Here is a 14,304-nt window from a genome sequence, read left to right on the forward strand (position 1 = left end):
AAATCACCTTTTCTATTAATTACATATTTTTTATAACGTTTGAAGCTATGAACTGGAATGCAATGTTTTGCTGTTGTTTCTAGATGATAACTGAGTTAATTACTGGTTACTGTGAGGTCCTGTGTTGGTACCTCGTATTGATCAGCGTAGTAAACGTGTATCTCTTTACAAAATATACTGACGTGTGTTAAGTATGTAACCATTCATGAAACGTCTGGATAAACAAAATGTCTGTTGTGGTTTTGAAACTATACAATTTAAAGTAACATGAATTGAAGGATACTTGGTGATTTTCAGGCTTAGCGGTAAGTTATACCGACGTGCACAGATGTTATTATTAATTGTTTATCATAGAAACAGATGTCAGCATTTTTGATTAAGTAATTTTGTGCAATATTTTTTGCATAGTAAAACTAAATATATAAAAAATCAATGACTAAAAAGTGAAAACCTCTATTTATACCGCCAGGGGTTGATACCGGATTTCAATGAAGAAGTAGAGCCCAAAATCTTATCCTAAACACCCACGGGATCAGCCCTTGAGATTGGAACATTAATTGTATTCGTGGGACACGATATATCGGTTATCATAATGTTACATTATAATCTGTTTTATTTCATTGTAGGAAGCATTTATTTTTACTAAGTAATGAGTTTCGGGAAATTTAAAATTGGACCGTAAGTTTCCTAGCTTGCAGCGCTCAATTCGGGTTTCGATGCACATGGTGAGCCGAACACAAATAATCCATTATATAACTTTCTGCTGAATAACATGATTTTTTTTCATAACGTGTGCATAAACTTGTATTTCCACTAAGCCTACTTGGAGCACAAAATCTTTAGTATTTTACATATTTTTAATTATAATATATCAAGACGTAACTGCTATTATAGTGATAGGTAAAAAATAGCTTCATTTCGGATAATTTTAAACAAAACGAGGAATACGCTGTTCTTTCTTGATGCTGTTTTTCTTAACAGTATTAGTTAGAATACTTAATATAATATAATCTAACAATATAATCTTAATATAATTCCTGAGCTGACAGATTCTTGTGAGATATTATTGGGTTTACGGCCGAAAACGTTAACAGCAAGGGTATCCATCTGATGAAATAATGCACTCTAGTTTGTTTTTTTTAATACAAATATAAGACAAGTATTTAACCACCTATACTCATTACTCATACTTGTACTTTTAGTCAAAGTAACTGACTAGCTCTGATTAGGAGTTACTAATAATGTTCAGTACTATTATCCCAATAAACATAGTGTACCTATTTTTAAGGACGTCACCTGAGACAATAATTTGATATATTGTAAGGAATAATACAGAAAGTTGTTTTTTTTAGCAAAACGTTTCTATTTCGTACCAATACGTTCATAATTATATGTCACAAACTGTTTCTTAAGTTATCGCAGAGCAGTTGAAATACGTTCACAGTTATATATCACAACCTCCCACTAGTACAGTGGTAAGTCTACGGATTTACAACGCTAAAATCAAGGGATCGCAGATAGCCCGATGTGCTATGAGAAAAAAAACAACACATACATACGTCACAAAGCGTTTAAGTTATTGGAAATCAGTTGAAATACGTTCATAATTATGTCACAAACCGCTTTCTTAAGTTATCGTAAAGCATTTGAGACCGATTCTTTTGTTTATCATAAATTACATCCTTAAACGCTTTAATATTCATTTTAGCAAAGCTTAATAGGTTTCAGTTTTGTGTGACAGGTGATCCAAGTGATTGTTTAGAAGGTATTGCTTATCTGTGTCAGATCACTCGCTCAAAATATTTTTTTAAAACTATTTTTATGTTCATTAATATTACCTATTCCTAAGCATTAATTTATAACTTGAAGCACAAACCTGGGATAGTGTTTCACATATTTTCGTAATTACTAGTAACACACCTAACCCTACATGTTTTTATAGCGCATGTTAACACCTATTTAAGTATATTGAAATATATTAATTATGATATATCTATTACAAACAGTGTTCTCTTAAGACAGCCCCAAATATCTGAGTGTCAAAGTAAAAGAGAATGTTAGTGTGCCGTAAAACATAATGCTTTATTTTCTATATTATAAATTAAAATATATTTAGCTACACCTACTATATCGCATTTCATTAACAAATTAAAACGCAACTAGTGTTTAAACGAACTATAATTGGTAAAACAAAGAGTGGCATAGCTTTTCTGTCATTGTTTTGGATTTATTAACGTGTACGTGAAATCTTATGTTTATTGGTGAATTTCTCTTCTTCGTGGGCTATTGTATATTCTCTGTTTAATATTAACAAATCGAACGAATCCTCATTAAAACTTCAGTAAAGTCTAGTTTGTTATTTGATTTGTAATTACCGCTGCTGTAGACTAGTTTCGCTGAACTTGTAGCTCATTAGCGCTACTTGCAAAAGAGAAGCAAATAAACAAAATAGGATTCATATAGTGATGAAATATAAGTATCTACTTTTTGATAGAAATTCAAATACAAATGAATAACCAGTTAGTCCACTGAATAATAGCGCATAATTAATTATGACGGTATGTCAAAGCATCTGAAGTGTTTTAGGCTATGACTGACGGGTGAAGGATTATACTTATAAACCTAATAAATCATATTGTTACTGTACAATTCTAAAAATGAGGATTCTAATGGTTTGTTTAGTCTTTCAGTAATATCAAGCATTTTATCTCAGGATCTTACAGATTAGTCATTAGTGTATTTTAATGAACGTGTTTGAAAAGGTCGGTATAAATGTATAACACTATGTAACACAAATTTTGTTCCTGAATAGTATATGTTATTTCTTAATTGCTTATGTTGTAAAAGTACAGAAAATGGTCATTTTTCCCTTCAAACTTTGCTTTTGTGACTTGGATAATGAAATTTAGAAATTAACCTATTTTCCATGTAAAAATGGACAAATTTACACATTTTCATTTACATGAGGTCTGAATAAAACAACTTACGAATCAAGATTTACATGTATTTATACTAAAGTTATACAAAACTGTTTATAAGTGAGTAGTTTTTCAAATTTGCGACTGTAATGTAAATTACTTTCACGTATCAGCCCCCAAAAATATTCTCCCATCATGTTTTCGTTATACGCTCTCAGGTCACAAAAGCAAAGTTTAAAGAGATAAATCGGTCTTTTCCATTTACTTTAGGCATGAGCAATTGGGAAATAACACTTTTTTGACTAGGAACAAGAAAAAGTAAAAATTTTGTTACGTAGTGTTTTTTTTTAATTATACATACGATTTTTTTCCCCAGTTACTTTTCTGTTGAGGTATTCATTGATGGATATTTCTTTTATCGAAATATCATAAAATATGTATCTAAAACTCCGGTTTTATGTTTATAAAGTAAAGAATATTCCGATTAAAAGGTTTTTAAATCAATATAATTTGATGATCGATTGAAGTCACAATTTTTTACAGAATAAGTTTTGCTTTAAATGTTATTCTAGTGTAATGATTACCTGTGTTTTTATAAACCTAAAGGGGCCTCGGCATGGCCAAGTGTGTTAAGGTATTCGACTCGTAATCCGAGGGTCGCGGGTTCGAATCCCGGTCGCATCAAACATACTCGCCCTTTCAGCCGTGGGGGCGTTATAATGTGAAGGTCAATCCCACTATTCGTTGGAAAAAGAGTAGCCCAAGAGTTGGCGGTGGGTGGTGATGACTAGCTGCCTTCCGTCCAGTCTTATACTGCTAAATTAGGGACGGCTAGCGCAGATAGCCCTCGAATAGCTTTGTGCGAAATTCAAAACAAAACAAAATAAACCTACAGCTCCCTCTGTTGAGTGATAATACTTACGGAGTGGAGAACCGAACCTGAAAATATCACTTCCGTTTAAAAGCTTGCTTTGATTGTCGTTACAGAAAAGTGTACATGGATCTCTGTAACTGTTAACCTGATTTAGTATTTTTGACACGTAAATATTAGTGCTAAATAACGTTGATAAAAATGCTTTTTTTGACCAGATTGTGTGCACATGATAAAAAATTGAGTGCGAAGTATGCAAATAAAAAATCGTTAGATGTGACACTCAGACTGTTCAAAAAGATCAACCACGATTCTTTGCTCTAGCTTTGAGTTTTAATCAAGAAAACAGTTTCTATCACAGCGTCGTAAACTACCGACAATTTCATACCCATTGTTGTATTTACAAAAAAAAACAAATTGTGACGTAGTCTGCATTTTTGCACTCATTTACATTCTATTGTTTGATTTTTAAGTTTCGTTGGGAAGCAAATTCAATTGCATAAAGTACGTTGACAGAATTCGATTTCAAACCGTTTTCTTTCAAAATCTCGGAACCCCGCTAGTACAGCGGTAAATCTACGGATTTACAACGCTAAAATGAGGGGTTCGAATCCCCTCGGTGGGCTCCGTAGATAGCCCGAAGTGGGCTTTGCTATAAGAAAACACACACTCAAAATCTTGGCTTCCTTGGAATACACATGAAAACCGAACTCTGATGTTTGTGTTCAGCTTTGTAATGATACTTGTGTGATCTATGATACGAACGACAACTGAAAGAATCTCATTACTATAGTGGTTTGATTCCTGAAATGGTTATGAAAGCGTTTTGTTTTGTTGGTTTTACTTGTTGCGTTACTTACGCTAAATACGTTGATGAGAATGTAGGCCTTTGAAGTAAGTGTTATCATATCTGGAAAGAAAACTTGATTTCTGTTTACTTGTGCGTATTTATATACTGCTGTCTGGATTGACTATCCATACATTTTTGCATATTCTGATGTAAAATCAATTTTACAAATAAAACTTGCCACCAATAAATTCGTGAAGTGCTATTAAAAATAAAAGTGTCATTAATTAATTTAACCTACTCATATAATTAATTTCATATCATTAACGCCATCTATGGTTTGTTTTGAATTTCGCGCAAAGCTACAGGAGGGCCATCTACGTTAGCCGTTCCTAATTTAGCAGTGTAAGACTAGAGGGTAGACAGCTACTCATCACCACCACCGCCAACTCTTGTGCTACTCTTTTATCAACGGATAGCGGGAGTGACCGTCAATTATAACGCCCCCACGGCTGAGAGGGCGAACGTGTTTGGTGTGACCAGGACTCGAACCAACAATCCTCAGATTACGAGTCGAGTGCCTCAACCACCTGGCCATGCCGGACCGATGCCATCTTTATCACACGACTTGAGAGGAATAATTCTTTTTAATCTGTTATTATTAACTATTGTAACTTTACAGACTTACAAACCTTACTTACTAAAATCCAGGGCTCGATTCTCTGCTCAGACACAAAATATAGCCCATTGGGGGTTTGCTCTATAAACAAACTACAAAACTCTCGGCTGAAAAAAAGACAAAAATATGAATAATATGTAATGTTTCTTGTCAATGTTGTCTCGACTGTTTAAGCACGTGTAATTTTTGTATATTGCATACGAGTATATTAAAAATGGAATTGAAACTTTCATGAACAAATTATTACCTAAGTTGTTTGAACTGCATTCAATCAGTATCGCTAACTACAATAGCAAAAACGACATAAATAATTTATAATATGATTTGGATTGTTTAGAAAAACAAAAACATGTCAAATCACCTTTATGAACTTGTTTTTCCTAAAAAGAATCAGACTAGAGATAGAACTATTGATTAATTTTATTTTAGCACCGATTTTTTTTTTTTTATTAATCTATAATTCGTAACTTAAACTAATACCTTTTTATCACTACAGAGAGCGCACCGGTCTTAAGTTCAGAAAAGACCAACGCGGAGTTTTTGTTTTTTTTGTGTGCAAAACGTTCTCTTAGACGTAAACACAATTGGAAGAAAGTGGCATTTAATTCGTAATAGATACTGCGAGGTCTTTTGAGTCAGTCTCAGCTAAAAATGTCATTAAATGGAAAAGACTAAATAAATTTAGAATAAAATAAAACAACCTTCAATAAATAACGTCGAATTAGAAAACGAAATCCTGATAGCATTTTACTTATTATTGTTTGTCTGTTTGTTTTGAATTTTGCGCAAAACCACACGAGGGCTATTTACGCTTGCCGTTCCTAATTTAGCAGTATAAGACTAGAGGAAAGGCAGCTAGTCATCACCACCCACCTCTCATGACCTGAGAGCCACTGGTTCGAATTCCCGTCACACTAAATTTGCTCGCCCTTTCAGCCTTGGGGGCGTTGTAATGTAACGATCAATCCCACTGTGCGTTGGTAAAATAGTAGCCCAAGAGTTGGAGGTGGTAATGACTAGCTGCCTTCCCTCTAGTATTACACTGCTGAATTAGAGACGGCTAGCACAGATAGCCCTTATGAAGCTTTGCGCGAAATTCAAAACAAACAAACAAGCTTAACATTTAGGATTAATTAGCAGACAGCTAACTGGGCAAGATGTCAGTGAACCGATTACGTTTTGATTGATAAATAGTGATGTTTATTTGCAAGTAAAGACGTCTACAAATAGGAGATAGTATTAGTCTCATGAACCTAGTTTTATATCAAGCTACATTTATGGATCACTTAAGTTTACTTTCAGTCTTCTCATTTTTCATTGTTACAGTTGGAGCCCTGTTATATGAGGGTCGACGAAATGCGATCGCATTATTTCGGGATATCCACAAATAGAATTGCTTTTATGTTCAATAGTGACCCGCTGGTACAGCGGTAAGTCTATGGATTTAAAACGCTCAAATCAGGGGCTCAATTCCCGTTGGGTGGACTCAACAGATAGCCCGATGTGGCTTTGCTATAAGAAAACACACACACACATCTTTCTGTTCAATTCTTACGCACTGGGCTGCCCTCTAGGATGCAGCATGCGTTGGCTGTGCGACTAAAATGTTTTTCGCAAGAACAAAGGCAATTCTTTTGAAGAAAAACTGGCAAAACTCTCGAAGTTTTTAGATTAATTTCTAGTTGTTTTTTTTTGTTTTTTTAAGGGGGCCGATATGTTAGTGCACAATTCTATAGGTCGGAGACCCATGTCAAGTGTGTGTTTTTCTTATAGCAAAGCCACATCGGGCCATCTGCTGAGCCCACCGAGAGGAATCGAACCCCTGATTTTAGCGTTGTAAATCCAGAGACTTACCGCTGTACTAGCGGGGGGCCCCATGTCAAGTGACCTAAAAATAGAAAAAATGAGAGTGCCCTACTCCCTTTTTTTTTTCTCGTGGGTTTGTTATAAGGGTAATGTTCAAATCATAGTATTCGATTAAAGAAGTCCACGAGCTAACGGTGGGTTTGTTTTTAATTTCTTCTAGAGCTACACGAGGACCATTTGCGCTAACCATCCCTAATTTAGCAGCGTAAAATTAGAGGGAAGAACATCACCACCTACCGTCATCTCTTGGGTTTGACGGTCAAATTATAACTCCCCACGGCATGTTTATGTGACGGAGAATCAAACCCACAACCCTCGGACTACAAGTCGAGCGTCCTAACCATCTGGTAATACTGGGCCCTAGAAAGAAGGAAGAACAATCGCATAATTTTGTGCGAAATGCAACAGCCAACCTCGACTTTAAAATTAAACGTATAACTTACACAGTTCTAGTTATTTCTTTAATTTAGGCATGATTTAGATCCAAATGTACAATTTGTAGGCTTGATTTCTGGTTCTTTCTACAACGCATCATTTAGAACTGGCCGTACGATATATATAATTCATTGATTATTAATATTTTTTTTACAACTTTTAATCATCACCACTGTCGGCCTCAATAGGCTTACGACGTTAAATATCGGGTTTCGATACTCGTGGATGGTAAAGCACAGATAGCACTCGATGCAGCTTTGTACACAGCAACAACCAATTAATAATTTCATAAATTTTAAAGAAAAAATAATTTATTAGTTGACCATAGATGTCTCTTCCAGCTCCCAATTATAACCAATCCTTACTACTCTTGTATTCATCCAATCTTTTCTTGAACTCTAGTTTATTTTAATGCCTCTACTACCCTTACAGGCAATTCATTCCAAAACCCAACCAACCTGTTTGAAAACTAATACTGTCTAAACTAGAGATGATACATACGCTGTCAAAATTGGAAGTTATGACCTTATGTCCAATTGTTTTTATTGATAAACACAAAAAGGTTTGAGGAATCTACAGTGGCGTAGTTAGGGTTTTCAGCGCCAGGGAACAAAGTCAGTCTTCCGCGCCCCCTCGTGACAAAAAGGTAAGCCATAATTCCTAATCGTGTAACATCAATTTGGCGTCCACCCGATGCTGCGCCCGGGAACAGATGTACCCCCTTGGAGTAAGTAATAACATTAGATACTGCTTGTTTCTTTGTTTTAGCACAAAGTCACATTGAGCTATCTGTTGTGTCCAACGCGGAAAATCGATTTGTTCGTTCAATTTCACGGAGTGCTATACGAGGGCTATCTGTCCATAAATTAGCAGTGTAAGACTAGAAGGAAGGCACTTAGTCATCACCGCAGAATCTTGGGCTACTCATTTACCAACGAATAGTGGCATCATTGACTGTCACATTATAACGCCCCTACTGCTACAAGAATGAGCATGCTTGATGCCAGGGGGATTTGAACCCGCGACCCTCAGATTGCGAGTCGAGCGCCTTAACCATCTTGTCATGCCGGTTCCGGAGAATCGAACTTACAGCGTAGACAAAATATTATAAGCTCATATTTACTTCATACAATTGTTGTCTCTTTGATAACGAATAACTATAACAAGTATTTTTCTTTGGTTTTGATTTAAGCTCAAAGCTACCCAAACGATATCAAACCCGATTTTTAGCGGTGTGAGTCCGCAGACATGCCGTTGTGCCACTGGTGGGCTAACGTCAGGAGTCTTTGGTTTCGGTCCAATTTCGAAAAATGTATCGCACAGAAAGCTTATTTGAAACGAGTCTTTTTTCTTCTCGCTAACTTAGAATGTTAAGATATACAACTTGGTTTTTAACCGTTTCTTAGTTCATTCTGTGCGCAATTTAACCAATTTATTTTTGAAGATTAACCGCAAAATCACTCGTCAAATAAAGTGTTTTAAAGGTGACAAAAAGTGTTATGTTGAAGGTTCCAGTCAAAGAAATCACCTTTTGTTGACGGTTGATAATAATTTCTTTATTTTTACACAAAGAAAAAGAAATCCAATGGTTTTCAATGAATGATATAAACATTGCAGTTCTATACACGACTATGTATTTGACAAACAAACAAAACTCTTACACGCAAGTGAAGATGAACAATAAATCAAGATAAAAAAATTATGAACTTAAAACTAGCAACTCAACATAAATACAAGAAATATATATATATATATGAATAGTACTGTTGTGCTTGCTAAAAACAATTTAAACTTGACATAAAAGCAACATTCAAATAATAAGCTCTATTTTTAAGACGTGTTTAAGGCTTAAGACAAAATTACGTAAATACATTTTTTTTTTGACGAGACATGATAATTATGAAAACAACCTATTTCCAGACATCTACAGTTCTTTCTCTGCAGTTCCTGTACAATAAAATGTTTTCTAAGGGTCACATTTATCAGCACGGACAAGGGTTCGTAACAGGTGATGTTCATTCTTTTGTAACTTTTGTGCTGAATTAAAATACTCACGTGAAACAAATTACGGACCACGAGCCACCACCATGTCATACGAACAACGATTTGAAGCAAATACCTATTTCGGAAAGACGTACATAACAGTGAACACTCTTAGTAAGATGCTATTTTAGATGATTTTAAAATAAAACAGGCAGCAGAATATCATAAATGTTCAAGGAGATATGCGAGTGAAGATGGGAAAACTTCTGTTATTTTAACTCACCAAAAACGGAACCTTCTACTTCGAAAATAGAATGAGAGATAACTTACTCATAAGTAGGTAAAACTAGATCAAATTATTTAATTTTAATAAAAGATTGCTAAGAATCCCAATAGGAAAAAAGTAAACGATACAGTTTCTGAAGGTTCTAGAAGGTAACACAAAAAACATTTTTCATTTGACCAAATAGATCGGATTTTCTGTAGTCGCACTGCATTTCGACTGCTGGTAGTTACAAAGTGTTAACTCTTTATTGCGTTATATGTAGTTTGGTAACTTTTCTGATAAGATGAACTCTCTTCTACAGATTTTAACTTTCTTAATTGAGAAACATGATCAGCTTATCAGAAATAAAGGTTCTCCTTGGCTGAAAGAATGCTGAATATTTCTTGGGGTTTCAGAGAACAAGAAACCTAACTGGAGTAAATGAAATGCATATTAACCACAGCTATTGACTGAACACACAAAACATTTTATTAACGTCTATCCTACACATTGAAATCCAACGTTGATTTTATACACGAGGCCACGATGCACAAATTACCTGAAATATAAAGAACAGGTACAGAAAATGATGTACATTTCTAATATATATGTGTATAGATATGTTTAAAACTTGTTAAATAAGATATACAATCAGTCATATCATACAGTCAGTTGGAGCACAAATACAAGGGTTAATGTCACTTTTTGCAGCCTAAGCAGATTGGTGCCAGAAAAACCTCACAAAACAGAACTGAAAACCCAAATATGCTCCGAACAGCCAATCCAACTGAAGGCACATTCAACCCTGTGATGACCTGATACTGACCAATGTTGCTGTCTTCACTTAATCATGATTGGACAGTATAAACCTGATGTAAAATCATGGTATGTCTTAAAATGAGGCAAAACAGCTTTATAGTTAGGTGTAAAAATACTTAAACAATTTCAAAATATTTGCAATGGAAACAGTAACAAGAAAGTATATTAACAAACTATACCTAAACTAGAGTTTCATATTTCTTTGACACATAACTGACACATATTTACTTGCTCACCAAAACGTTTACAGATGTTTCTAAGCATGTAAAGGGTGATTTTTATTTCAAAGAAATACTAGGCAGAAAGGAAGCAAAGTCTGATAAATAAAATTAAGTCACTCATTCAGTGTGTAAACAGGTTTGTTTCAGATGTTTGACCACTTTCATAAAGGCAATGTGTACTAGTCATCCCAGATTTTAAAATTATAGACAACAGGGAAGACACAAGCATCCACCACCAACTGTTGGGACTACAATTGCAGGATTTAAGCACTACCCCCATAGTGTACCCAAGCCCCCAAAAATGCAGAGCAACACTTTTATGTTGGGGTAAAAGGGCATAAACACAGTCCAAACAGCTCTCTACGTTCCATTAAATTCTGTTATGTACTTTCAAAATTATCTTAGGATTCATCAAATTTTGTGCTTCTGTATAACTTTGTGTGTAATATCTTGGTTAACAAAATTTCTTAATTTTTTAAAACCTATCTGTGAAAGATACATAATTCTCTGACAATGACTCTTTTTAATATTCCAAAGCAGTTTTCTGTACAATTTTAATACCTTATTCATGTTGTGCATATTGGTGTACACAAGACGTATTAATACTAAACAACCTTACAACACAAAGATATTGTGTTTATTTAAGCAGACACTCAACATTTTGTTTGAAAGTTTCTTCAGAAGCGTCCGTTAAAACACAGATCTGAACTGATGAAAGTTTCAAATAGTTTAAGTATCAAATTTGTACTTGAAACTATTACATACATTAGTACAGCATACTTTTGATGCATTAACTAGTACAAATGCACTTTATAGGTTTGAACAGAATTTATTATTTAAGTTTGTTTTTCGGTGGACGCTCCCGAAGAACCAAAATGTTGAGTGTTAAATTAAAGAAAAATATTATTTTCGTGTTATGAAGTCATTTATGTCTAGTATTACATTTAATATCTTCCCAAAGGAAGGGATTGATGCAGACTAAATCTAAATAGCTTTTTTATAGTAAGAGATGAATATGTTTGAATGTAAGAAATCCATTATAATATATAAAATATGTCTACAAGTTATGTACTAGATAATTTTATCCAATTAAATTATTAACAATTTGTAATTTTAATTAGAACTATAATCTGTTTTGCTCCCATTATGAGCTCTAAAAAAAATTGAACTTCATCAACAGGTTGTTGGTTTGTTTGTTTTAACCACACACACATCTATGTACAGTTACAGAACCACAGAACTTCAATGAACATATATATATATATATAATTCTACTAGTACTCTTGTATTCTTTATCATATTCCAACATAACACACAATTTAACACAATAAGCAGCAAATATCCACTATTTCACCACTTAGTCATAGTTAACTGACTTTTGTGACTTATGATACGAGTATAGCATAGCCAGAGAATACTAGCTTTTATAACATTTAACAAATAGAAAACCTAATTATTTAAATGGGATAATCTACATACAATTAGGTTCCATAAAAAATAAGAATCACAGTTTGATGACATACATATAATGAAAGTAGTGATTTTAAACTAATATGGATTAAAAATTTCATCATAAAAGTAGGCCTCACAGAATCTAAATGCTTTAAAATACTAGAGGCAAAACAAAACAAAAACCTTTGAAACAAAATCAGAATAATTAGGATTTTAATTGCACCTAATTAACCTTTCTGGAACTATTTTCTTTATGAAGTTCCATTTAGGCAGTAGTAATGCGTTAGAAGACTGTAACCTTACGCAAGGCATAAAATAGTTCTGATGTCAAAAAAGAACTTTCATTTGAAATGAGTGGTGATATGTATTTTCTGTTAATGACTATTGATATATATTTTGGCTTACTGGATTGTGTGAAAAAGAGACCTGAGAGTCAGCCATTACACTGGACAAATATCACAAATTAATGCTTTATCTAACAGGCGTGACACTAGTCAACTTACTGAACCATCCCACTAATAGTCTATGAGTTGAATCTTTTGCTAAGTTTAAAAAAAAAGTTTGTGTGTGAGTGGTGTAAAATTACACTTATTAAAGTTTCATCTAATTATCTTAAGTCAACCAAAATTTAATACATATAAACTTTCAATAATGGAAAAATTTAGAACAATAATACACGGCATGTTGCTTGATCTAAGTTAATCAGAGAAACGTAGGAACATCTGTGGATCTACATTAAAAAGATTGAGTAAACAGTAGCTCACATTCACAAAAGAAGTTATTTTGTTTTACATATTACCTGCCTTGTACTTGAAGTGTTCCTTATAACGTTTTGATAACCACCAAAATTTATTAACACTTAAGCATCCTCACACCTCAGCAGTTTTATTTATATTCTAAAAGAACAAATATAACTTATTAATCTCTGAAGAATCAAACTTAAAGATTTAACAAGCTTATTTTCACGTGTTTTTATTCTGTTCTCAACAAACTGTCCCCTAGATGTCTCAGCCCAGGAAAAAAAACCAGTTTTTCATCACTTGGAAACAATAGCATTACTGTGAAGCTTGGTGCTTTAAGGAAACGTTATTGCACGACAAAATGGTTAAACCAACTTTATCTTCTTTTAAATTACTCACACTAAGCTCAAGTGTTTTTATCCATATTCCAAGAGCGTTTCTTGAGTTCACTTTTCTGATTTGAAGCAATTTTAAGAACTGAAAATAAACTGTTTAAACGTATATAATTTTGAATAATTTAAGAAAAAAATTTGACTCTCACTAACAAGTCACTGCAATTGTTTATTTACTAATTACACAACACCATTAACTAATAAGATGAATTTTTTAAACCACTACTTACAACCATTTTGTTAATGGGTCATTGCTATGTAGCATTTTTTTTTGAGATGTGAGAAAAGCTGATTAAATGGAATTTTATGTGACAACAGAAAATCCTTAACTAATAAAGAAAAACTCTGGTTTATCTTGATGTCAAGTGCTGTTTACCAAACACAGAGCTTGGCTTTGTACTATACTACATTCAGTTAAACATCTTGTCTTAATTATACAATTTGGAATTACTGTTCAGAATGTTCACCAGATGAAGGCATACCTCAAACAAAGCACCAAGTTTTAAATACTGTACTAAACTATCTGGGAAAAAGGACAACAGAAACAGATTTTTAGAACTACCATTGGGAGAGCAGTATCAAAAACAACACATGGATAAATCTTAGTTTTAAAATTCAAGTTAAAAACTATTTTAGTTTTCACAATACATCACACACAGAAGTTTTTACATAAATTAAAAATAACTTTTATCATTACGTAAATATTAATTATACATTTCAACTCTTTCACAAACTATCATTGACTTCATATCTGACAACATGAAGCTGCTAACTCAATGAATAAAATTACAAATTACCAACTATATTGTTGTGAGATTAAAATTCGTAAAAATTATAATGATAAAAACAAAGCACATTAAATGATTATTTCTGAAA

At 33.5% G+C, this 14,304-nt stretch overlaps 1 protein-coding gene across 2 annotated transcripts in view; it reads right to left on the reverse strand.

Moving 5' to 3' along the window:
- Positions 1-9,085: 9,085 nt before the first annotated feature.
- LOC143240864 (cyclic AMP-dependent transcription factor ATF-2-like) overlaps positions 9,086-14,304 on the reverse strand; it is a 33,439-nt gene continuing 28,220 nt past the window's right edge. For both annotated transcript variants that reach the window (XR_013022008.1, XR_013022007.1), the window contains one exon: positions 9,086-10,363. The gene's annotated coding sequence lies outside the window, so the exon portion shown is untranslated. The remainder of the gene's footprint in view (positions 10,364-14,304) is intronic.

This window comes from Tachypleus tridentatus, chromosome 13 (assembly GCF_004210375.1).
Source record: "Tachypleus tridentatus isolate NWPU-2018 chromosome 13, ASM421037v1, whole genome shotgun sequence".
Taxonomy (NCBI): Eukaryota; Metazoa; Arthropoda; class Merostomata; order Xiphosura; family Limulidae; genus Tachypleus; species Tachypleus tridentatus.